Raw genomic sequence first — 26,643 nt, 5'->3', positions numbered from 1 at the left:
AAAATTATGCCATATACCTGTGATATATTACGAACATATTATATACGATCATATTCATAATAATAAACATCGTATCGCTACTTGGCATCGATAGGTGATGGTACGAGTTAAAAACTTCAAGCTGCAAAGGCGAGGCTGTTTAAAATTTACAAAGAAATTTAAGGACGTTAGAAGGCTGACTTCACGCGAGATATGTCACTGCGTGTTTGCGAAAGCAATACGATCTTCCACTTATAGCGTCAGAAAACAACTGAAAATGAGCCAGTATCGTAAAAATAAGGCCAAGGTAATAGCGGCGTAAATGCATCGTAATTTTGTCCTCTGATGCAAAACTGATGGAATTATAAATAGGTCTGTCACTCAATAACAGCAAATTTGACATTTTTTTAGCTATACCACCAGCAATACCAAGCAACGCAACGATACGTCAGTACATTATCGCAAATACATTTTGTTTAATCCATTTGTGAATCGATAAAAGTCAACGAAGAATTCGCTTAATGTGAATTCCTGTAGGTGCGAAAAGCAATTAAAAAAAGAGAGAGAAAAATAGTGACACGTAATAAACATATGAAATACGAAGGTTGAGAATACGTAATCCTTGTTTTGGAAGCATTCCAAACGCAAATTGTAGCATAAACATTCTTGCACAATCTGCGACACGCGTGATTAATTTTTAACGTGCATGTATAAATTCATTTTGCTATTTATATGAATATCGGATCGTTGCACGTTTGACAACGCTCGTAATTTCTGAAACTAAGTTGAGAGTGTATGATAAACATTTTCAGACGACGGACTACTAACTTGGTAGATTTTTCAGAAAAGAACATACATATTCTTTATGCAAGATCTTACGACTTTCTACGTTTTTCACAGCAAATATCAACGAGTTAATAAGAGCTGAAATAAATCCACAGATAATTTTGCTTGAAACGTAGACAAACCGGTACGGTACGAATGTAAAGTGTCCATGATTTTTTGTCATATTTTGAAACATTTCAATAAAATGCACGTGATACATATAATTTAATTACTAGCTGTGCTTGGTCAGATACGATACAATCTGACATGATTTTATTTTCATGATATATATATTTCTCCATCACTGATCGAGTCGTTATTCACAGTACATATATGTACATACATACACAGAAATGCATATCTATGTGACTCCACGTGGTCTTCGGTTCACGCCGATCGGAAGCCGCCGAAAAGCGCGAGCCGAGCGTGCGCGTACGTAACCGGCAAGTAGACGCGTGTGGAAGTAAGTAAATATCGATTTTAAACAACGAACAACGGCCTCGTTTCTCCCGTTGATGTTACAGTGTATAACAGCGTTGGCCGTAAGGGGTGGGAAAATAGTGATAGGGTAGAGGGGCGGTTAGTTCCTGCAAGAGAAATGGAACCGCGGAGTATAACGTTGGCGAACATGTACAAGGACAATAATTCTGCAGCCGTTATGACATGATATATTAGATATTAAAGCAGCCAATAGTAGCGCGTCCGCTCGCCACAGCTCCGCCTATATAAGAGGCCTTCTGGATCGTTTTTAAAAGGCGGAAATGGTTCTCCCCTCCTGCCGCTATAGCTCTGCGCTGTACACTCTCTTTTGCCTCGTTCCGTTGCTGTCTCCCCTTCTACTACACTGTCTGTCGCTTTTTCCAAGCAAACCCGAGTCTCCCTCTCCCGTATTGCCATCCCCCGGCGTTCTATCGGATAGACACCACGACGCGGACCACAGGTGCCGCGCCACCCGGACGCCAGGCGTTGGTTCCCTCCTTTTCTGTGCACAGGTGAACCCGGCCAACCAGGTGCTGCAGCTTCGTACCCGCGGCGTATGCGTGCTCACTCTCTTTGGAAGAGGTATGCTGCCTTCGTTAGAGAGCGAGACACGAGCGAAGAACGCGAACGCGAACGCGGGGGAGCGAGAGAGGATGAAATTCTGCAAGAGAAGAGCCACCGAGAGAAAGAGGAGAAAAAGAGCGAGAAACGAGTAGAGGGGTTGCCCTCTGACCGGAGAAGAACTTCGACTATGGTCGTTAGTTTTCACGCCGGTGCTTCTTGTTTTCTGGCGAGTCGACGATGCGTCCCGCGTTTCAGTCATTCTTGTCCCTCTTCGAGAAATCATCGGGAAACTCCCTCTCCCCTTTCTAGCTATTTGCTCGAACGAGTTAATCCAAAATAGTTAAAAAGCACAATTATCGTTTAACGAGTCGAGTTTGGCAATAAACGTCAGAAACTCTGTATTTACGCTTTGTAAATGCAAAAGGCTTTCCATGTTGCAATTTAATATTGCAAAATAATGGTGTCGCATCGAGACGTACATGAAACAGCTAAAGAGAATGTCAGATTTAATGCTTGATTGTTTGCTATCGCAAGACGGTTTATATTTAAATTACTTGCGATTGAACACGTATAAGCGAGGCGTATGCAAATAAGGCGAAAGCATTCCATCGATTGATCCATGATATGTAAATCGATAATGTAACAGGAAGTAAAAGCTGTCTGAGAAAGCACGCTGTTCAATAATACCTAATATAGTAAGACAAATAACGCTAATTTCGTGGTTTAAAGTATGACGATAATCAACGATAGTTTTCGATACTGAAATCCAGTGACATTAATTATATCTTGACGTGCAAGCAAGGGAAGATAAATGTGCAACTGTGTGTCAGTATGTCTGGCTAACTTTGGCAAACCTAACCGTTCTTTTTGAGAAGTTACTATAATCGTGTACTGAATTCGACGTTGCTATCATTTATACTGATTCCAATTTACTGCAAGAATTAACTATCTTTAATTCGTCACTAATTTTAAGTATTATTTGATTTGCGCGTGAAACGTTGTACGTTTGAAATTTCCTGGATCATTAAGACTGTAAGTGTTCAAAGGACATGACAATTACTGGCTAAAGGTGCACGTTTGTTTAATCTCCATTGGTAACAATATCTGCAAAGTGGATCGACTCCAAAGTTGATGTGCGTCTGCAGTGAATGTCACTCTTTACTTTTCTTTTTTATTATTTCCTTAGTCCATGGAGGATTAATGATTAAAAGATGAAAATTATAGAAAACGTTAAGAAATCGATAGATCGATTTTGAAATGTTACCATATCCTTACTTTCTGCACTTCTTTAAATAACTTTTTATAGATAATTCTTCTTACGAATTTTATCACTATATTCTCATCTCAAATTAATAAAATTACATATAACAACGTAATTATCGTTTATTGAGAAAGAAATTGAAGTTTATGACAAAGAAATCTACGGTTATAAAATTCTCCAAAATCCAACATGAATTGGAGCATTGAACATGCATGGGAAATCTATCGGTGTAGGTACTGCTACTTTAACAATTATTATTTTAATTCGTATTTTCACACATCACACATAAACAAACTGGATCGTTGACAAGTAAGATTCTTCGAAAGGAACTTTACTTTTACCAAAAGATTTCAAACACTTGCTTCTTCGAGTTCTTCTAAAGCGTTCTTAGAGGAAAATCGAATTTTCACATGCATATAAACGATCTAATTCGCAAACGAAGTACGAGAAAACGTGTGTTTTTTATTATTTCCTTAGTCCATGGAGGGTTGATGATTAAAAGATGAAAATTATAGAAAACGTCAAGAAATCGATAGATCAATTTTGAAATGTTAATATCTCCTTATTTTTTGCACTTCTTTAAATAACTTTTTATAGATAATTCTTCTTACAAACTTTATCATTATATTCTCACCTCAAATTAATAAAATTACATATAACAACGTAATTATCGTTTATTAAGAAAGAAATTGAAGTTTATGACAAAGAAATCTACGGTTATAAAATTCTCCAAAATCCAACATGAATTGGAGCATTGAACATGCATGGGGAATCTATCGGTGTAGGTACTGCTACTTTAACAATTACTTTAACAATTATTATTTTAATTCATATTTTCACACATCACACATAAACTAGATCGTTGACAAGTAAGATTCTTCGAAAGGATCTTTACTTTTACCAAAAGATTTCAAACACTCGCTTCTTCGAGTTCTTCTAAAGCGTTCTTAGAGGAAAATCGAATTTTCACATGCATATAAACGATCTAATTCGCAAACGGAGTACGAGAAAACGTGTGTAAGCGTATCTACGGATAGTTAACTCTCTCAACAGATAAAATATTCGCACGTAGCATTTACTGTATTTACTAAAGCAGTATCGTAACTTTAAACCGTCATCAATCATAAAATATCAGAAAGAGCTGACAACGCATAATTTTGCTTCATATTCGTGCACCAATGAGTCGCACAGTTGAAAAAGAAAAGAAACACATGCCAGCATACGAATACACACAGTGCTCATATAACAGTGGTGAAAGGTTCCAAGTTACTTAATCCGCTCAATCATCGTAAACAATTATTCCTGATCGAATGATAAATAAATAGTTTCGTGGGCAAGAACCGACGAGTGGAACTGTAACAAGTCTTTCTCGATAAAATCGGTACCAAGAACTTCAAGAGTAAACACACTCCAACGCGTGGGGACAGAAGAAGTTTATAAGATTGCATCCTGTCAATCGCCATACTGTTTAATTTTGCTCCGATTACTTCACGATGTCGTGTTCCCACGACCCTTAGAAAAAACTTGTGTATCCAATTCTTCGAGCAAACTAATCTTATTCCTTCCTGTTTAAATTTTTCACATTCTCATCAAATCTCCATATACGTATCCGGAAAACCTCTGATCGAAGCAGAGCTATTTACATTTTCGACGCTGATCAATCCTTTTCCATACCCAGTGCAAGACAATTTTCCTACATATACATTTGAAATATAGGATTCAAAAATAAGATACAGAACTTTAAAAAAGTCAGACTGTGCTCGAAACTACGAGCGACTTTCGTATCGTTTCTCAGTAAAAATTTGTAAGATAACAATTGCTTAAATTCGACATATACATATGTTCCTTAAAACAAGAGTTGAGAATGCTTCTGATTTTCCAAACACATAATTTCACGACTAACGTTTAGAATGGCTCGTAAGATCGCGCACTTTACATCTGAACAAGAAGCAAAGTACAAGTAAAATATGAAGCATAAATAAAAACTAATAACGTTTGCTGGGTTTTTGATAGGCTGATTTTTATACTAAACAAATCATTCGATATTTATCTTTCCGGAGGTATTTAGTATTTCCTGTAATAAAATTCTTTTACAATCGTTTTAAATAATAATGACGTGCAGTTCAAATTTTCCGTTTAAGAATACTACGAGGCTACAAGATAAATTAATTCAGTAACTTTTTTACTTTAACGACTTCTGTCAATTTTGCATAAATGAATATAAATAACAGATTATAACTATACTCCTTCTTTTGACCTTGTATATGTATAATAAGGAAACTTAGAAGCTGACAGCATCTCGTAAACGTGATAGTGATATCTAGTTTATGGTATCGCTGGGAAAGATTGTAATATCACGGAAATATAATAGTCTACCAGTTTATTCAAGAATTTAGTGTTTTGGTTTATATCCAAAGTGTCTGCAATAAAAAAAAAACTTCCGGCAAATGCATTGTTATCGGAAGGAAATAAACGGCAGTTTAATGAGAAGTACTTATCAATATTACGTGCTATCATCAGAATTGTCCTAAGATCGGTATATACTATTACAATAATTACAAGCAAATTGTTTGCTTTGTCATTTCGCTAGCAGTTTCTTTCGCTTCACTCTTCTTTACCTCAGTTAACTTTAACAAAAACCAATTTGTCATCGTCTACTACGCAAAACGATTATGAAACGAGCCATTAACGTTTTTTTTATCGTAAAAAAAATAAAAGAATACGTGCATTCTAACTACTCAGTGTCATAAACATACACTAATAAATAACGTTGATACGATAAATACAAAAAAATTATGTTCTTGAACATCAAAGTGAAAGAAACGAATGAACTATTAAATTGTCAAACAGTAGCAGAGTGTCACGCAGTACTCGCTGTTCGAAGCTTTTTTCTTGCATCTTGAGCAACATGTCAGTAAAAAGTGAAATTTAAAAAATGATTTCGCGGTACAAATGAGAAGGAGGGAGATTCATTTTATGAAACTCAATAATGAGAATTGACAATTTGCAAGAGTAAAGGTGTTGTAATTTGTAGGAAAGAAAAAGTAGTCATCCAAAACTGATTAATTATTTAATTAATAGATTTTTCGGTTTTAATTTGATTAGTAATGTAAAAAGACATTTACATATTGGAATATACATTTTACTCAAATTTTATTTTTACATGTATCGATATATATATATAACGATATAACATACGTATTTAACGATGTTGGTACTCTATACTAGTAGATACTGCACGACTCTCCCTCGATTGAAACTGCTTCACAGAATACAGCGAAACACGAATTATAATATCGTAATATGAAGTATAATATCGTATATCCACGCTGAGGTATACACGGCGTAAAAGAAACATGCGAGTATAATTCGCAAAGTCTGAGAGGAATAAAAAAAAAAAGAAAGGGGTAGTGATCGTAACGATATCCGATAACAGAAACTTTGATACGAGTCCGCGAATTGTGTGACGCTGCTGAAGCCAATCACTCGTAGTATTATGCCGACTGTTAATACTGTTTTATATACGCAGCATGCTTCGACAGAAACTCTCGTATATTTATAAAGATAAAGGTATAAATAACAAATGAGATTTAAACAAATGTTTGGCCTTCGGATGTATACATCTATGTTTACAATTAGGGAAACTGTTGAATAGAATAAGATCACTTTAGTCTGTATCTAAGTGTTATAAATATTTCATTATCTTTCTGGTTATTTCCTGCTCGATTTATAGAAAATGTACCATTGAAATCTTTCTATCCAAAAATTGGTAATTATCTCATCCATTTCACCGATTTCGATGATTTTTAAATATGTTGTAGAAATCGACATTTTGAACAGGGTTTACTTATAGATGTAATATGTGTATACGCTGCTCGGTCTTAGTTTCCGAGATATTCGCAAAACATAGTCGGTAACACTATAGCAAATTCTAGCAATAATTTGCATCCGTGACAGCATACGCTTCAGTTTAATTGCCGACGGCTGGATAAAACGACACCTAACCCAAACATATATAAGCTATAAACAAGAGATAAGAATTAGGTTTGGGTTAAACGTTATTTAATCAGGTCGCTGTTCTGTAAGGGTCCTTTTCCACTTGTAACTAGTAGCGCGACTTGCCAAGAATCGCGCGCGACGCCGAACAAAGGTCAGTTTTATTTTTTTAATGGACTATACACTTTTTAACATATTAATGAACCTGTCGTGATGTTCTTTGTAAAAAATTAGTAACTTATACATGTGGAAAACCTGTTAGTATGGAACAAAAAGTTTTGGAAAAACTGAGAAACATAGATAAAATAACTAAATTTTGTGTTTTATAATATGTGCAGTATTATGGTAGAAAATTTCTCATCATCGTAATATTAATTATTTATATTCAAGATATTATAAATTAGAATATTATATATAATGGTAATAATAATTATTAAATATTATTAGTATATATTAATAGTATATATTATTATTACAATTAGTATATATTATTACTAAATACTATTATATAGTACTATAAGTTAATGTTTTGAAATGTCTTCAGAGAGAATCCATCACACTTCTAGCAGCAAAATGACTTTCAACTGATACCTTTAACTACAATAAAAAAAATTAAGCACTTTTATTTTTGATTTATGATGAATGAAAATTTACCAACGTATTTCTTACATTTTTTTCATTAAAATGAGACCAAACACGATACAATTTGAAGCATATTTGCTTGCTTAATAAATGATAATTAAATACATATAAATAAGCAAATATAATTCAAATTATATCGTGTTTGGTCTCGTTTTAATCAGACAGATCACGCAAGTACGTCAGTAGAAGATTAATTTTAAAAAAGTCAAAAATAAAAATGTTCCGCTTTTGAATTAGTGCCTAGATACATTGTCTCGCTGATATCCGACATTGAATCGTATTACATGACTCGCGGACCGTCAGGTTCTGCAGTGTGTCAAAGGAATCTCTCCCCATAGTGGAGATGACGACTGGACAATTATGCGAGGGATCTTTTTGTGCAATTATCGAATGTTTCCTGTACTTTATAGTCGCACGCGACTGATCTGTCGCGGTGAGTCGCGCATTGACTTTGCAGTTCATAAAAGATATAACCTAGCAAACACGAAGATGGCACCCAGCTGGGGGTAGCCACCCATATGCTATATTTATTTTTATTTTATTTTTTTTTACCAATGAGATATAACACTTTACCAAATGTCCATAAGGACAAATTGTAAAAAACCAAAATAAAAAAAAAATATTATACTGTTGGAATACAACGTTATTACAAGCATAGACACAAATACTCTTATACAGACACCTACACAGGCATTTGAACAGGACACTTACACAGGCCATACTCATTGCTGTATAGAGAGTGGAGTTCAAAATATTTAAGAGATCATGGATCACTACCTACAGTCAGTCTGAGAGTAACTGACCAACTGTCAACGATCCATAAATTCTTTACCTGCATACTTTGTTAATTATACCATATCACTCGCTTATATACATTTGGTTCTGTAGTTCTGTTTAATAAATATCACCGAATATTATTTTAACATAAACATTGTGTCTTCCACAGATTATTTATCTTAACTTTAAGATTCAATTCTAACATATACTTTATTGTATATATTCATTTATTATTCCAACTATCGTAATGAAAAAGTAACGTTACTTGTGAATGATACTGTTAAGAATCGCAAAATAGGTAGAAAAATAATGTTGCTATTACCCTCGTAGAAGAATAACAACCATATCGAGATTAATAATACAATATTCGTACGATCATCGTAAGAACCGAAGAATAAAGCTTTCGTGATCAATGTCAAAGGTCAAACACCATCAGCGACAATGATAACCGATTAACACAGAATTTTCTCTCGGGACAATTCTGACCACACGAATACGATTATATGATTTTATAGATGTGCGTTTGATTGCATGAAATTGGTCGTTAACTCGATATCCTCTCTGGTATCCGAAGAACAAAGGCTATAACCGTGACATTGTTAGAAATCCCACACAAATCGTACAGCAAGCTCGCTTAACCTGTGACACGAATAAAAATGTTTGTAGAATACATTTTCAAGTGTCATTGTGTTAAATCACATTGAAGCAGTTTGCTCGATATCCCAAAGCACGAAGCTAAAATCACTCGAATACGCCAAGTGCTTGGGAACGCGCAAAAGCTTGCGGAAAAAAATTATCTGACGAAAAGAAATTGTTTCTAAAGTAACACAAGTGCCTATGCGCAAAGAAGAAAACTACGAGCTAGAGTTTTGCCAGGGATCGCATACAAGCGCGTAAACACGAGATTTCACGAATTTCCAGCTTGATGGTCCCTGCGAGGATCTCGTGTTACATAGAGGAACGCGAAACCCCCGTCTACATTTCGACCACTGGTCGTGTGTTCGATGGACATACATCGCGGCACACATAGCTCTCACGAGGGATGGTTTAGAAACGGGCTTTGTAGCAATGATACCGTTGTATCGCCACGTAATTGAAACCCTGGCCTGTACACCGATGAGGGGCCGTTTCAATGACAAAAGACACGTCGTATCGTACCGAGTATCATTCACTGGGCCGATGTTCTCTTGCCAGCCGGAACAAAAGCTTTCAGACTTTCAGTACTCTTTTACGCCTTGCGGGACACCTTTTGATCATGTTACAAAAAAATCTTTTTTATTATTTCATTTAACATAGACGAACGTATGAAAATAATCTTTCTCGCTATCGCTTCCCAACGATGATGAAGTTTCTCTGGGTAAAATGGGAAAAAGATCGTTGAATTGGAAGTTTAGATTGAGAAATCGTGGGACATGAAGTTCCAGCGGTGTCTATAGAGTAAAAGGAATTAATTAATTGATATTTATGAAAATAAGGAATAAACGAATTTTGTAAAATTTTCACTTTGCCAAAAATGTGTCTGTTAGAACTAAACAATGAAATTCCGGATATCTGTAGTTACTGAAAATGAAAAAATGAAAAAAATGAAATAAGAAAAATGAAATGATCACAATTGAGTTACATAGGTTCGTAATAAATATATTTTCTTTCTTATTTGGAATCAATGTTAATACATACTTCTAACGCGCTTAAAAATTATTGATGAAACAGAATCAAACCGTTCAAACGAAATACTTATCGCTAACTCTGAACACGAACCTACATATCCGCTTCGTTCATGATAAAAGTTTCCTACCCAGAAACTTCCTTAATATCAACTTTAAGGTATCCATCGACGTTTTAAAGACAAGAGGATCGGAGCAAAGGAAAGTTACAGACGACGTATCGCCTACGCAACTCCTCGCTACACTGGAAGCTTTGTACTTGACGTTTTACGTGTATTTCAATAAAAACGGTATAACCGAAACCCTTTGCAACAATTCTTCTTCGCCTATAAAAATAGTCAACGTGAAATCGCAATAAGTTCCAGTGGAAAGAGCCGAATGAAGGAACGGTCGTGAACGCGGCAGCTTTTACGAGACACGACATTTCGGAAGCAGTAAAATTCTATCCTGTCAAGCGTTCGCATAAAATCCTTGCTCGCTTTTGGCCATTGCTTGCAAACAGACGAACGTATTCCTCGTTCCTTTAAAAAAATTACTTGGGATACGCATGTGCGATGTTTGTGCGATAGTTATAACAGATCTTAGATAATAAATGGAAAAATGTATGTACCTGGTAAATTCTTCCGAACAAGCTAGCAAAGTAATCTTCGTTATCCTGATATCCCTTGTACTTTTTATTGTCGTTGCTTTCTATCGTAATTTACTAATAGTTCTCTTTTTATTTTTTGTTAACTTGCAAGACAATTTTCACTTTGCAATAACGACTTTGTTATATGATTTGTATATAATTGTTTCTTTGAAATTATTTACAGCTTCAGTTTTAGCTATTGTTTGTTTGGAAATACTTATATATAAGTTTTCGCGAGTGTTGTGTAACTGACTTGCACTGTATCTGTATCGCAGTGTACCTGCGATAAAATATGTGACATTACACGTCATTCTCATTAGCTTATTTTATATATTCGATTCGTTCGCCTGCCAAATAGTTATGTACTTGGTCCTCGGAAATTGATTCTGATTCGATCACTAATTCCACTTGTTGAAGTTTGCTAGCCGTACAAATTACTATCCCAATTATAATTACGTTATAACAACATTTCAATTTGGAAACGTTCGATTCCCACCATTTCGGAGGTAGGTACATGTACGTACATGCAAAATTCTCGGAAACAGTGAACTTTTTGCATTTTAAATGCATAGCTCGGCCGTACAGCAAAGTGCCGAACAATTCACATGCGATGAAAAAGTTAGCAATAAGTAAGCATACACCTCCGTGGCTGGATTAACAGTTTCGTGAAATGAAGACGATGACGTCACGCGACGCCCGACATGCCGCGTCGCGACGAACTTACACGCAGACATACTAGCGTTGCGCGGACACACCACGTACAATGCAAGTCGAGAGAGCGAAAGACCATAAACACCCCTGTGAAGGCTGGCCGAGATGCCGTGAAGATCGTTGCCCTCCGGGTGCACAGTAGAAGTAAGTAGAAGGCCGTAAAGATTTTAGGACTCTTTGGACATGAGATGTTGGCTGACGCGGCGGCAGCGCTATGCAACAACGAAAATCAACCGACTCTGCTTGCCCGCGTTCCTTTCACTGGAATTCCACCCTTCTGCGAGATTTTTCTTCCGATTTTATCAGATAATTAGGAAAAACACGCGAGAATCTCTGTGATCAGATTTTATTTTGTTTATGCATTTGATGTAACTACAGTAGATTTTCGGTTAACAGAACACTCGTTGACAAAACGCTCGAATTTTACCGGGATATCGATCACTATGGAAGATTGGAGGGTGGTTCCTTGTAAGAAAGATCGTAAAAGAAGAACAGAACACCGAACGAATGTTGTTGCATTTTTATTTCGAACAAAATTCTTTTATTTTAATATTAACCTTTACAGGATCGATTTGTCATTTATTCTCGGTTCTTATTGTGATTTGTAATTATTTGCGAATTGAATCATTTTGTCGCATATATTTGAAAAAGGAAGATATAGTACATTAGAATTTGAGATCACTTTTATAAAACGACAAGTATAAGTAAAAGAAATTATAACCGAGATCGAAATTATAGTAAAGGTAAAATTTATCTGAGAGCAAGTGAAAGGCTTTTATATATACATGTATATATATTTTGTATGTCTTGAAGCCTTGAAAGTATCCTGAAAGTAGTCCGCCTTAAAAATCAGATATCTACCTTTTACACTTTTACCTACTTCCTGGCCTGATCTAATCTTATCATAAAAGCAAGGACAGTAAAAATATTCAAAATTACGATATTGTAAATTAAAATGAGCTTTCAAAATTGATACTCTATAAGGCAGAAGGCATACACCTTTTGAAAGAAGCTTCAAAATTCGGTAGCCTCTGTAGGTTTAACTTGAGATATCTTAATTCGCTTTAACACGTAAGTAGGTGTACAAATGAGGAATAAAAACAGTTAAAGGGCAACGTGATAAAAGGAAGACATTCATAGAAAAGAAAGAGTGATAACGAGGAAATACGAGTCGTAAGTTACTTGCTTGATGCGCAAGTGTGGATCGCCAACACTGATGGCAGCTATAATATTTTATGGCATTCTTGTGATAGTAGTAAGCTGCCCACTGAGCAGAGCAGATACAGCGAGGGTGAAAGTGACAGATCATTTAACCCTGTCGCCTCGTAAAAGAGACCGACTCGAGTCACTAGACTGTGACCAACTTTACAATCCACCCTTCCTTCAGGCGGGTTGACCAAAACCTTGCAAACTACAACCACGCTGTTTTTAAGACCGATTTAGATTCAGAGTCGATAGTTTAAGATACGCACGAATCGATTCTTTTGTTCCTTGCCAACTTATTTAACAGCCACAAATATTTGTAATTTATCCAATGCACAAACATGTTAACATTTAGAAACGTATAAGAATTATTGATAAGTGAAATAAAACTGTATTTATGTAGTTAGTTTCTAAAAATAACACGAGAGTAATATTCTACTTCACAGTGTGAAATACGAGTGTGCACCTATGTAATAGTACCGAGAAAATAGAAGGGTTAACTTAGTTGTAGAATAGTTGGCAGTGATAACGGACGTATAGAAGCTCATAACAGCAATGACAAGTACAAATACTGGGTATTAGATATTCGTTTGAACATCGTAAAACTTTCGCTTGAAACGCTACTTCGACATTTCGAACAACTGTCTAATAACGTAAAAAGCTCACGTAAATAACTTTTCTCTGAACTATGTATTAAACTGAAAGCAAGGAACTTCAAAAGTACCATTGCAACAAATACTGTCACGAACGGTATTATTGCGTATTGAGGATAGATCTATGTATAGCATAGGCCACACGCATCGATATTTCACACGTTCTTTGTATACATTACTTTTTAATATGAAGTTTAAAATTATTTACAAGGAGTATTGTTCGATCGACGATGAAATTACGTAGATTTTTGGTTCATCAATGGGTGCTAATAACTTACAAAATTTTTATAATTTATCATGTTTATTATTTTTTTAATTATTTAATTTTCCAAAGCAGAAGTACTACCTTCTTAATTATTTTTCTCGTAAGATCTCGTAAGGTATTATTTTTCGTCTGTGTTACTGGTAATTAATTTAAGAGGTGGATCTACTTTTGTGAAAAGTGACCAGTGAGCAATAGTTTGCAACTTGCGCGAGTTTATCTGTTACATAATTTGAAATATTTACAAATAGCTTCTCTTTATCAAATAGTATGTTCAATTGGAATATGTCGACATATAATCACCGTACAAGATAAGGTTTTATTTATGTAGGTTTCTTTTGATTTACTAACAAAAAATGTACAACAAACAAAAGTGAAGTTAACTTCTAATCTAATCTACCAATAGCATTTCTAAAAATATTTTTATATGCCTTGTACTACTCTTTCTATTCGTATTGGAAAGTCTATACGACTCCGTTATTAATCGAATAGTATTTCGTATTAATTTACTCAACTTATAAAAATTTGATTTACCAAACATCCGCGGAAAATCGAACACCTTTGAATGTCGTTTGTGCTATACTACCACAAAATGTGAAAGCGGCAAGCAAAAGCATCAGTTCGTATACTACAACCATTTCCACGGTTACAGTGATCGATTGTGTTCCTAAGCACATGTTCCATTTAATATAACTTGCAAAAACAACGAAGAGAATAAATTTTCTTGTTAACTCAATCGTACGTGATAGAATATCTCTCTATTCTGAAAAAAGTATAATTATAAGGTTCCAGCGGATAAAAATTGCATAGATTTACTAGGATTAAATGTTTCTTTCGAATTCTGTGTTTCAATGTTGATGACGAAGGAAAAGATATAAAAAGTTACGAATTTTATTAATTCGTACAGTCATATATAACTAACTAAAATTAATTGCTTAACTCAATCACACTGTAACTACAAAATAGCGTAGTAGCTATATAAATTTCACATCTGAAGTGTCATAATACGTAGCGTAGTTAGTAATATTTTTAAAAAGTTGAAACTAAGTATTTTATGAAAACATTATTTTTAGATTATTTTAGAAATATCAAGGAAAAATTCAAGCAACCTTGACGATAAAAAAATATATAATTGTGTATTATCTAAGTCATTTTAAATTCTCTGTTATTTTGTTACACTGCCAAAGGGTTAATTTAATTGGCACGACAGTTTCATCTGAAGAAACAGAGAAAGACAAAGTTATACATATTCGTTACAATGTCAGTCTAGGAATATCCTAGTGTACTATATTTAGCTACAGTTGTGAAGTAATTGAAATTTTAAAGTCACCTTCGATATACAGCAAGTAGGAAGCTCTGCATGATACTAATTTGTTTTTAACAAGAGAGTGAAAAACTATATTTAAGTCTATTAACAGTCAATCCCTTTACTATGAATGTCAAATTTTTCACACTTTCTTAAGATCAAGATAAATCAAGAGAGAGTTTAGGAAGAAAATATTGCTATGAAAGGCAAAAAATTAATTAATTAAAATTATATCTTGCCATATAGCATTAGAGAGACATTAACAATTCGTTGAGTTCGCCTATTCAAAATAGATTTTGATAATGTACGAGTCTCAAAACGTTAATGTCTTTTTTATTATATCGCATATTTTTCTAACATATACAGACTAAAAAAAAGTCATAAGCTGTCTCATGCATCATCAGTCTTGTACCCTTTATAGTATGCACGTGATTATATCAAACAATCTACACTTTTTACGCGTAAAAATCCAAGAACAGTTAAGTATTGATGATTTCCAAGTACGTTTAGTAACATCGATCGATTCTTCTGACAGAACACGCGATATCGAAGACGACGAAGCTTGTCACGACAGGAAACGAACGCTTGACGTATGAGAAATGTTACTTTGTCTTTTCGCGCAATTTAGCTTAGACTTTTCCACCGTTAAATTCGTAGCTAGAGAATATGACTGAAATTAATCTATTGCAAGACTAGTGCAGTAATGAGAAATATAAAAATAATGATATCGTACAAAGCAAATTTAATCTTCGTTATTTACGTTCTTAGATTTAATCCAGAAATCGGTTTATATTTCATATCAGTTATAATCAAATTACAAGCTAAAGGATTAGCGAGCATTAGTAATTTATTTATATTTCAAATGGTATTGCAATTTTAGCTTCAACCTACAGGTATGTATTTATTTAATCGTTTTTGCAAATACTTGGCAGCATTTTGGTATTTACATGAGACAAGTATAATTTAACTATATATATATATTCTTATCAGTATTTACATATTAATTGAAGTTTCGGTGGAAAAGAAACAGTGTTATTACGTTTAGCTTAACAATGAATAAAATTTTATATATTTTATATATAACTAATATAAAATACTTGTATGATTTATTGTATATTATTATAGTTTATAATTACTTCCTAATCTTGCTAATTGACTAAGATATAATAAACAAAATATATACTATGAACAACATTTGCATTATACATAGAACAAAATATAGAATCGTTTCTATAGTGAAAGAATACGCCTTCGAAGGAATAGAAATCGACGTCAACACAATTTGACGAGTATAACTTGATGAACATTCATCGCCCGTATATAATAAGTACTTATGGATTTATCGCAGTTGTATCTAGAACGCACTATTTACGTAAACGATCTGATATTAAAAGACGTATGCCTCGGTGCAATGGACGAAACACATGCAATCGATATTTTAATGCAAAGTTTTCTGGTAATTGCGGTAGCATCACGTGACATACATTGTGTAGCCGAGCAACAGAAAGCTTTAAATGTAACCGCAGTTACTTTACTTCGACCTGCTTCGCGTTCTTATTTACATTTAAATACTTGCAGTTACCTATTTATACACTTTGCACTCAGCTTGCCAGCAGTTGCATGTATTGTATACTTGTCAATCATCGGTTAGAAACGAGTCAGGCAAGCGGAAAATTTCGCTCAAAGGAAAAAAGTCGAAAAGAGTATGCGAAATGAATTCCAAGATACTCTGATATTATTATTATTATTCTTATTAAATAATGTCCTTGTTTTACTGAAAGGAAAAATGAGGGAAAAGATAGATCAAGTAAATATCTGATGATACTCGCACGCGATAACGTTTATATATTGAAAATAATATTTTTATTGCTACGATCTTCTTCGATACATGTGGGTACATACATATATTAAAGTTTGTGTGAAAAAATGTTTAAGTACAACTTATAAATGAGATTCAAAGGATATTTTATTATTTTAAAAATACCAATTTTATCTATTCTATCTTTGTTTATCAAAATACTTTCCTCTATAAAAAAAATCTTGCCACGAATAAGATTGTTCGTTTACGTTGTTATTAGTTCATCAAACGAAAGTAATCTAATCTAGAGTTATCTCCCTTTCACATTTACAACTATAAGACCGTCCAACGAGACGAAGGAGTAGACATAAACAAAACGTAATTGCTGCGGCTATTGATTGCCGATTAGTGACAATCGAATGTCTCTAGTCTCGCTTCGTTGGACAGATTGTAGTGCTGATTAGAGATTCAACACGCGTGCACAGTGCATTTATGTTAGGCACGTGCTGTTACAGAAACCTCAAATGTGAATTGTAATTTGACTTTATTTTCACCAGTACGAAATGGAATGTAATGGAGTGGATTGGTATGAACAGATTTCGAATTGAGTGAAAATGAAGGAAAGACTGTTTCTACGGATATTACCTACATATCACAGAGAATTTTAAAATAGAAAATGCAACATTTATTTATAAATAAATATTAAGTAAATTCATGAACAATTACTGTCTTTTCTATGTAAAACAAAATTGTTTGAGGAAGCTTCGTTGGATAAGAGTGATAGAATATAGATGTAAATATACAGAAATGTTGAAAAATGCGCAAAAGCGGAAAAATGTAACAGAAAATAAGCGGTAACCATTTATTATCATAAAATAGCACGTATGTATTAGAAAAGTGACGCTTGAAAATGAGAAATCTCAATTTATATTTCGATCGAATATCATCTCTTTGACCTAAACGCAACATTGTGCTTTAGCGAGTGATTAATTAATTGCCCGATAAATGTATCTGTTTCCAATGAAGCTACTGTCAAATTTTAAAATATGTGTCTTCTTTACGAAACTGAAACCGAAAACGAAGAGATATGTGTCTATTATTGGTAATTAATAAAAAAAAAAGAAGTTCTCTGGCAAGCTAAAAGATTCCGCCCTGAAAGTATTAACAAGAAGCGAACAATCACCATCGCGATAAATACGATAAATCCTTCGCTCATAATTGTCAAAACGTATAAAGAATAAACATATTAACTTTCAATCAGCGATAGTGGGAAGATGGTTTAAGAGGATCGGAGGGTGACGTAAGAATGCGTCGCGTCGGCCGAGGGAAAGAGAAAGGGAGGCATAATAAAACCTCGTAGAGTCTACGGTTATAAACTGAATCCCTGGGATAGCCCAGGTTAGAAGCCGGACGTTTTCGTGGAACGCGGACTAAAATCCGTAGGAAATGGGGAAAAGTGGTTGCAGACAAACCAAGTCTAAACATTAAAAGAGATCATCTCGGCATAAAAGAACTTTCTATCGAATTTACGCGTCACAGAGATGCAATATACGCGGCAACGAATAATTCCTTCGGCATTTGGGGTAATTCGTGAAAGTGGCACCGACGTTAACGAGAAAACTTGGCCCACGAAAAAGATAGACGCTTATATATACATGTTTGAACTTTTAATTTCTACTTATAACTTTACACTACATTTATATTGCCAGAAGTAAGAAAATCATCGGGTGTATCGGATATCTGTTCGAGTTAAACTATCTACGTTAGAGAAAATAGAAAGCGCGTTGGAATATTTAATGTTGGTCTATATATGCTGGAGAATAAGTAAAAAGCAGTCCAAAAATAGTAAAAGTATCGATGTGTAAAACGAAATGGGAAGCTGAAAGTGGACCTATTAACACTTAATTGTCTGATATTGTCATAAAATGCAAGCTGTAGTGATTAAATCAGGTAATTGAACGGATATGCCATTAAGAATATAAGAAATAGAAGTGTAAAATATAGAAAAAAATTAAACTTTAGTATATATCAGTTTTGTAGAATTGTAGAAATGGTCTTTCATAGCTTATTTGTAACAACGTTGATCCTCTTTCTTAAATTCATTCAAATGTAAATATAATTCTCTCTGCTAGAACATATTAATAACACAAAAATAAATGTATTTCGTTAAAATACTATGTCTTATGCAATTTCATACCTGCAAATTATTAACAAAACCATACTAATGTCAACGTGTCATATTTATTTAATTATGTAACGTATCAAAATACTGTCAAAGTATTATAAATTGAAGTTTCTGAACTGTTTCAACGACTTGTGCTTGACAGTAACTAAAATTACTTTCCCAAGTAGTTGTCAGTTTTATAGAGTTACTTTCTAATTTCTAATCAGTTACGTTTGTGAAACTGCCTTTTCCTCGGTTACGACGTTTGGCTAGCATTATATGTAGTAAGTATCAAATCGAGAACGTTGCTGCGAAAGCTAAAAAATGCAATAATAATAAAAACCGAATAATTTCTACTGTAAAATAATGCGCATCGAATGTACAAGTTTTAAACCGAAGGTGACAATGTTAACACGCTGAATGCCCATGCATTTGATACATTGAAACGCATGCATAATATTGAAATCGTGAAAGTTTCTACCAACTTTTTCACAAAATATGTATTCATACTGTTCTGTAATTTATACATCAACTCGATAAACGCAATATATTTAAAAAACATATCGCAGAATTAGTAACGTTACAGCATACTTATAGCTTCGTTTTTAGTCTGTCAAAACGCAACGAAACCTGATGTAAAAGCGTACAAAGTATCTGTTAGATATCAAACTCGAAATAACATTGTAGAAAATACGGGCTTGATCGATAGCGTGTTGAGTATTAAAATTGAATATGATTCCGATGAAGCTGTCGTTATCTTTGTTAGAGGGTATCATCAAAATGTTAAAGAATATGTATCATTCTTTATTATACTATGTATACAGGGGTGATCTACGTAACTGTTTTATGTTACGACTCCGTTACCAGTACAATTACAGAAAAATGTCAAAGGGGAAAGATGAGTGACTCAAAGAGTACTATATTCGTAGGATAATGCTGTTTTCCTAAAGTGCAATGGTGCAATATGCAATCAGTAATTGCATTATTTTATCAATTATTAGTGCTATTTTCTAACTATTCGGTATCATTTTCTCGATACGGTCACCGAATAGTCGCAATAAAATGGCATACGGGAAACGTGTTATATTCTGTATTATAGAGATTTCGCAGGCAGTCGATTCGTTACCATTTCTTTCACATAATTCTTGTTGTTAACGATAGAAATGTTGTACATAGAATAATCATTGATACTTGATTTATCGTATTATGCATAAAAAAAAATATTCGAAATGTTGAAAATTCTGCCTCACTTAAGCATTTGTTAGTTTTGAAAGTATGGAATTATTCGTAACAATTAAATTAACTATTTATTATAAGATTTGCTTCTAGGAGCTATGGTGTCTAAGCTGTTCGATAACAATAAATAATTCATGTGTGAAGACTGCGCCGATCAATTTATTCTACAAAGTAGTAGCGTAACGCAAACCAGTTGTATTACAGAAGTGTTAATCGTAAATTGCATTCCCCTTATACAGAGTATCTTCGCGTGAAGGGAGGAACAGTCATTATTCGCCCCGAACTAATCGTGAAATTATTGGTTGTTAATAGTGTTTATACAATGAAGCTATAAACCATCCGTCTTATGCGTTCTTTGTTCGTGTAAGAGTATTACAATAACTTGTTCCGTTAAGAAATCTTTCTATCATCGATCAAAGTAAGACGCTATATGACTAACTACGCTAATCTCTTTTATGAATATAGGTAATCTACATACAATGTCATTTTTTGTTTATTAATTTACATCTTTACTTATGGGGAGAATTTTCACCTGAACTAATATAAGGTCGCTTAAAATATTTTATTCACCTAAATAATTTATTTTACGTAAGATGTTTTACGTCCTGAAATATAAAACCCATTTCTCTATAACAGAGAAAATAAATAAATTACTTTAATCGAACGTAATTATTAATTACGTAACGATATTATGCAAAGAGATATGCAACAGAGTCATTCGTCGATAAATAAATTTGTCCGACAAACTGACTCATCGCACCAGTTACAGCAAAAAGCAATCTCGATCGTTTCAACAAGTAAAACGAGAGGATCAAGGTGCTTAGGATGGATTTCCATGTCCTGACCTATCCTCGGTTGTATCCATGACACCACGCACCAGAACGGTAACCCAAGAAACTCGTAAATGCTACCCCACAGTGCCACACGACCCCCGAAAACACTGCACCATGCTATTTCGTGTAATAAGAGAGGCCACCCTTTAGGCGTTTAGTTCAACGTACCAAAGGTCTATAAAAGGGTAATAATTGATGAGAGTTTGTAAGTGGTCAATGTGTACGTCATCGATCGCGGTAACTGAAAAAGAAGAAAGGAGCCGACTCCGGCCCGATACAAAGATTTACGAGTTAGGATTTCGAGAAGGTGACTGTTACGAGCGAAGGTCCGAAGTCATAAAAATTTCAAGAGTTTCGTGACAAAAGTGAAATTTTTTTTTTTAGACAAACCACAAAACCGTTCTATTTCGATTATCGTACTCGTATTCTTAGAAAGATGGTAACTCGAGCGTAAACTCGTGTTTCACGTTTCCCATCGATATTAGAACGATCGTAAATTGTACATCGTAGTACAAATGAAATTAAGGAGACATTCGAGCATTGCAAAATAAGGGGAAATCAAGAATAACTGAATCGCATTGGAAATTCTATTGTCAAAAAAAAAAAAATCGAGTTTGGAAATTTATCAAACATAACGTGAATTTTCAAATCTCTCGAAATTCATAATTCTTAGCTACACAGGATTAGAGAATCGACAAAAGTTATTTTACATTCTCAAACATAGCATAAAAGTTTTACGTTTTAAATCTTATCTTGGGGAAAATTAAGTTTGAATATGTTTGCTACACGTATATTCGACAAACATAACATCTTACATGTATGTCTATATTACGTATATATTATGGCCTCCTAATTGCATTATGCTAACGTGCCGCACGATCGGCAGCATCGTACGACGATGGTTGGAACACGCTGGAAGAAACATGTACACGAAGACGGAAGCATTAAAAAAAAAGCATTAAATCCGTCCTATTATCACGAGCGTTATCTTCGTGGAAATCGTGTATGTTATTCGAAGAATTAATATTTCTTGCTAAGCAATCAACTAGATCTTGCACGATCTAGTTCTGAACATTAATCTTTACTACAATCGATCAAACGCTTGCTGTACGTTAAGAACCATGGTCTGATTTTATTGACAGATTAAACTCAGGCTAGCTGCCTATGAAGATCGTACGTTACTTCTCCCGTACTACGCCACTTACTATGCCTTTTTCTTTCTTGCATTTCACAAGTCCGTCAGCACGCACGGAACTACTAATTACTCGATACAGAAATTATCTCGCTTGTAAAATATTATCACGAGCGAATAAATTCTGCTTACGGCCCGCTTTAAAATATTCCATATATTTCGTGTCGCATGGGTTATCTGGAATTCATGATGCGATGTGATAAAAACTCTGTTTCATAAATAGAATCTACTTTGACATGCTTATTCGGTAAAACAAACGTAGAAGTTACTATCTCTACGGCGCATCGTGCTAGTATGAAAAACACTCTTATTATCTGTTAAAAGTAAAAATATTCTCAATGAAGTTCACGGGTTTTTACTAAATGCTTTTCAACGTGCTTACTGGACAAATGCGTGTCTTGTGAAGTAGAGAAAAAAAGGCACGATAATTATAAAAGACCCTTGAAAAAGGAAAAGTAACTATGAGAACGGGCAGTTGCAAGTTGGAAGTGTCACGCGTCAGATGGTCGAGACGCACGACTTCACATGGGACTCAAAATGGCGACGGCGCAATGTCCTCTGTACACGTACAGTTGGCGAATTGACGTTACGTTTTCACCAAACGTATCCTTCTCCGGCGTAACAACGAGCCACGCGTTATTAAAAGTCCGTGCTCGATGCCTTCAAAGTGCAAGCTCGTAAAGACTGACTTTACAACCCCATATACTCGCTATGATCACCCCTGTGCTAAAGGAACGATTCCCTATGCTCCGTTCGCTTCAACTTTTCACGATATCGCTGGATCCATGCCACTTTTCCATTACCAACTATGATACAGCGATGCCGTTCCCTTTGTATTAATTTCATCATCGCGGATCCGTGGAAACGTGTCAGTTGGAAATCAATCAATAGATTCATGACTCTTTATGAGAAACCATAAAATTTGGATCTGCCAGGTCCCATGCAAGGACCACGGAACAAGGATATAGATCAAAGAAAAATTGTATTATTAGTGATTATTAGAGGGGCCGGAATGGTCACGAATCTTTTATTTATGTAGCAACGTTTGAAATGATCTATTGTATTATTTGTCGCGATACTTTTACCGTAAAGCCGGTTGTAAGAGGGATATAAACGAAATCGCATTGATAACACAGAGAAGAAGTAATATATTTCGAATTTCGGTGGATGTGTTATAGGACGATCGCAGCAAAAGAATATGATAGCGATATCTATCATTGCTTATAAGAAAGCAATTTTAATACTCAACGCACTATCGATCAATTGTGAACTTATTTCTAATAAGGATTCGTTTCGTTTTATCAGAACGTAGCTCGATAAGTAAAGCAACGTTACTGAAGCAAAATTGGCCATTAGTTTGATCGGTAGCTGAAGTGAAACAGAACGCAGTATCGATATATGTACACAGGTAGAGAGAACATACATGGGAGTTTGTTCACGAATGAACGGACGTACAACATTGAAAGGAAATAATTTAGTTACGAGTGGCTGATTGTTGTTTCAAACTCGTAAAAAATTTTAGCATCATGTCCATGCATTATCTCGTTGAGATATTGTGAGGGGACGCGTGCTGAGATCCGTCTAGACAGATCGGAACAAGCCGGTGGCGCGTCAATTCGACTTTAGTGTGGTTTGTCCGCACGCAGACTTTAGCCTCCTTCGAACCGTTTACGTCCGTGAACAAACTATTTCATCCGAAAGCGAGCAAAATAACGATAACTTTTAAAAACGAGCCAGATCGTAAAAGCAAGAGCGAGCTCCCAGGTTTCGGCTTTGGTTATAAGTTCGTATTATATTAGCCGGCTTCGAACGACTCACCATCCAATGGGGACGCTCGTAAACCCAGGGTTAACATTCGGTCGGGTTGTCAAGTGAAAGAGTGGCTTGAATTTCGTTGGGATCACTGTGAACGACGTTATAAGTACGTTCGTTCGGTTATACCCAGCGTTCCGAGGCTTTTGTTCAAATTAGAGCCACCGAATCTCCGAATCGAAGATCGCTTTCGATCATAAATTTCTCAACTTTCTAACGTCATTACTTAAAATGCGTGGAAGGACACGTGTTATAATTTTGTCACAACACGTTAGAAAAGCTCGTTAACAATTAAAGAGAGTCGTATTTCAATGAACACGGGTCTTGCTAAATTTTTCGATTATTTATAAAGACCTATTCTAGTATTCAGAAAGAAGACTCGCAACATGGTTCAAATCGATATTATAATAAATTATCTACAGAATATGTATTTAAATATTGGAGTTTCTTTCGAGTCTCTTTATTGCCGCGAACTCTTCGATAGTGAAACCTATCGAAGAAACATTAAAGATACTACAAAACGTTATTTTGCTTTTACAATCAAACATGGACAAGAATCGTTTGTGTTATGAACCGTTTAATTTATAAACTCAGATACACCGATTACTCTATCTCGAATTTGCGCTCTAAAAGCTTGTTCATTTGTAAAACGGAGTTAATAGTAGTCTGTTTGAAGTTATGTCGTTGAAGATTCGGTCCATAAGAATATTCTTCCTCCAGTTGGTCCGTTTTATGTCTCTCGTCGTTAAGATGACGTCGGTCAAAGTCGTAAGACGCGAAAGCTATAGGTAATCAGTAACAAACGTTCGATTCGAGGAAGTGGAGTATAGTGGTCGAATTGTGTTCGAGAAGAATAATGATCTTTCATTAACTGAACGTCTTCAAATAATATTTTATACGGTAATTGCAATCGATATAATAGCTCGTGTATGCATACACAGCTAAGTAATAGTCTTCTGACAACGACTACTCAATACTGGTCTTTGTTTCAAAGTCTTCCAACAAGGGAGGTCTTCTTATCTAGTCGTTAATTTTTTTACAATTATTTCGTTTTAGTTTGGAATGGTTAAAGACTGACACGTTGGAACTGCAAGATGGAAGAAAGTCGTTGAGATTGTTTTCAATTGTAGTAGTTTCAAACTATCTGAACATCTATACTTTGTAAGTAGTATGTAGGTACACTGTTTTAAGCGAAATAAGATTACCTATGAAGAGAACGCGATACAAATATGTGAAAGTAGCAATGAGAAAGTACCAATTGCTCTTTAACCAGTAAATGATTCACACTTTATGCATCCTCTCAAGTAATAAAATGTCTTCATTACTTCTTCATAACATCTTTTACAAAACAATCAGATTTATTTTAAATGTAATTCCGATCAATAAAATAGATATAACGATTTAATAAATATAGAAATAAAAATATATCAAACATAAAATGTAAATTAAATTTATAATTTGGTTCATTTATTTAATTATCTCTCCTTTAGCCAAGAATAGATTTTACTTATCAGGTGAGAATTATGAATATTTGGAAAGTCAGATTGAAAAACAAATTAATCAACAGTCAGGCAATTAATGAACATGAGGATACAATTAGCAATAATATAAGCGATCGGTATATATGTATGTTTTAAAATAAGCAGAAACAGTTTGATTTATAGCAACTTTAAAATAACCTGCGGCTAATAATTTATCAACCAAATTTCGACTTCTATGCAATTTGTCAAGAAAAATGATCGTTTACTGTTTCGAACATAATTGAAGTATATTATATTATAAACGCTATCGTTATTAAGGAAATTACTTGAAGCACAGCAAAATGATCAAAATCATATAAAAAATGTATTAAGGGACTTTTATTTTTATTTTAATGTAAGAGATTTAAAGAAACTCGGAACAAACAAAACACCCCATACAATTTAAACCAGTAATGTGCTAATGTGTTTAATGGAATTTGGAATAATTTAATGGGATTGAAATCCATCACTTTCAGTATAATATATACTAATGTATACTCGTGTATAAACAAATTTAACGTTTCATGAAACGAGATGTGCGATAGTATGTATAATAGTAATGCCCCCAATCTTATTATTGAGCTCGAGATAATGAAAACAACAGAGACTGATTGCTCTGTGTATGGAGGGTAAGTTTCATAGGTGAAGAAGAGGGGAGCTAAAAGTCATAGCTAAAAGTCAACGCAAGCAACAGGTAGGTAATCCCGGTTTTCAATGTGTATATATCTACGTACACATTACATGTATATTCATCAACAGGCAAGTACATGGAAGTAAATAGGTTATGAGCATGCGTATTAAATGTATCCTTCCCTTACCCATCCCCTTCGTCTGTAATCTTATTTTTACTGACATCATTTGCATACTGGTTCGTTTAAGTTCATGCAGTCCCTTTTAGGATTTTATGTTTTAAAAAATTCTTGAATATTTTTCAAAATTTCTAGAATATCATCCAATAGGTTTTATTTTTTCGTTTTACCTTATTTTTCTTAAGTAGATTGAAATTTAAACGAAAATATAGAAAAAATGAAAAATTATTTAAAATTACTGCTCGAAAATGACCCAGTAATGCAAATGGAGAGTCAACCATACTACGATCCCGTATTATAAATATTGTGTTAATGGACACTTTCAAAT

The 26,643-nt window shown here is 34.4% G+C and overlaps 1 protein-coding gene across 7 annotated transcripts in view; it reads right to left on the bottom strand.

The window, feature by feature from the left end:
* The window catches only part of LOC132912979 (doublesex- and mab-3-related transcription factor A2), a 100,875-nt gene that overhangs the window by 61,911 nt on the left and 12,321 nt on the right, over nucleotides 1-26,643 (bottom strand). The window lies entirely within an intron of this gene.

This window comes from Bombus pascuorum, chromosome 12 (genome assembly GCF_905332965.1).
Source record: "Bombus pascuorum chromosome 12, iyBomPasc1.1, whole genome shotgun sequence".
In the NCBI taxonomy this organism is placed as follows: Eukaryota; Metazoa; Arthropoda; class Insecta; order Hymenoptera; family Apidae; genus Bombus; species Bombus pascuorum.
This window is presented reverse-complemented; position numbering and strand designations above follow the sequence as displayed.